We start from the raw sequence: 1,737 nt of genomic DNA on the forward strand, positions 1-1,737 counted from the left end.
ATAGATGATTTTCATATCTTCCTAATTATTTTTATATTGATTTATGAATTTATAAGAATCATATGAAATTTGTAAAATCTTTTTCCGGGTATTTAAAATCTATTTTATAAAAACGGGAACCAACCGACGTCACCCGTTGTTACGTTTTTGGAACCCGAAACTCTTCCGAGAACTCCTTCCTAACCTAATTGTAATATTCCGAGCATATTCCATGTTTCGACTTTTCCGATCCGGCGTACGGTTTGTTCTGCGCGGGTCCCGGCGCAACATTTTCGATACAATATTCGTTTCGGTAAATCAATAAAAAAGCCATGGATCAGAGGGAAGGTAGCTATTTTTGAGTTGGAGACCTATGCAGGGGTTGTACAGAAGGCTATGATCGCAGAGACAGAGAGTGAGATGTTCCAGAAGGAAAAGGAAAACAAGAAAGGGAAAATTGAGGGAAGTGAGGGTCAGTCACAACCAGGGAAGTTTCCAAACTTTAAGAAGGGCAAGTTCCAGCCAGGGAGAAATTTTAATTTCAGGAGACAAAATGCAGGAGACGGAGGCCAGGGCAACCGTCCAGCTAATGTGAATCAGCCGAATCAGTTGAGATTAACTTTTCCAGATTGTCAAGTTTGTGGAAAGAAGCATGGAGGAGTTTGTAACAAGTTGAATGTGGTACGTTTCAAATGCAACCAGAAAGGGCACTATTCAAGGGAGTGCCGAAATCAGCCAGCTAGAGAGCCAGCAAATAAGGATCAGCCTATCCGAAATTCAGCGGTAAAGGTTCCCGCCATTGGATTTATGTGATTCAAATGTGGAAAGCCAGGACATATGGCCAGGGATTGCAAGATAGCAGCCCCAGTCAGTAGTGCATTGAGGATTATAGGATCTACCCCAACAGTAAATGAGACTCTTAGGGCTAGAGTCTTCGACATGTCAGTGAAGGATGCTATCCAGGATGCGGATGTCGTGGCAGGTACGCTTAATGTGAATTCTGTATGTGCCAAAGTGTTAATAGATTCGGGAGCAACTCGATCGTTTGTTACACAAGATTTTGTTAGTAAGTTAAATTGTCCAGTTGGGTATTTAAATGAAATAATGACTGTGGAGTTAGCAAATCAAGAACGTGTAACTGTGAATCAAGTTTGTGGAAATTGTGAGGTTGAGATTTCTGGTAGTAAGTTTTGTGTAGATTTGATACCATTTAAGTTAGGAGAATTTGACGTTATATTAGGGATGGATTGGTTATCTAAGCATGATGCCCAGATAGATTGTCAAGATAAGAAGGTAATAGTGAAGACGCCTAACAAAAAGATAGTAACGTTCAAGGGACAGAAGCAAGTAAAGAAGTTCTTAACAATAATTCAAGCTAAGAAGTTACTACGACAAGGATGTGAGCATTTCGTAGCATACGTGATTGATAAGAGTCAGGAGCCAGCAAAACTTTAAGATATTCCAGTAGTGAATGAATTTCCAGACGTATTTCCCGACGAGTTACCAGGACTTCCTCCAGATAGAGAAATTGAATTTGCAATCGACTTAACACCTGGAACAGAACCAGTATCCAAGGCCCCGTACAGAATGGCGCCTGTTGAGATGAAAGAGCTAACGAAGCAGTTACAGGAGTTGTTAGAGAAAGGAGTAATCAGACCCAGTGTATCTCCGTGGGGAGCACCGGTATTATTTGTTAAGAAGGAAGATGGAAGCATGAGACTATGTATCGACTATAGGGAGCTCAACAAGCTTACGATC

This window comes from Apium graveolens, chromosome 2 (genome assembly GCF_009905375.1).
Source record: "Apium graveolens cultivar Ventura chromosome 2, ASM990537v1, whole genome shotgun sequence".
Taxonomy (NCBI): domain Eukaryota; kingdom Viridiplantae; phylum Streptophyta; class Magnoliopsida; order Apiales; family Apiaceae; genus Apium; species Apium graveolens.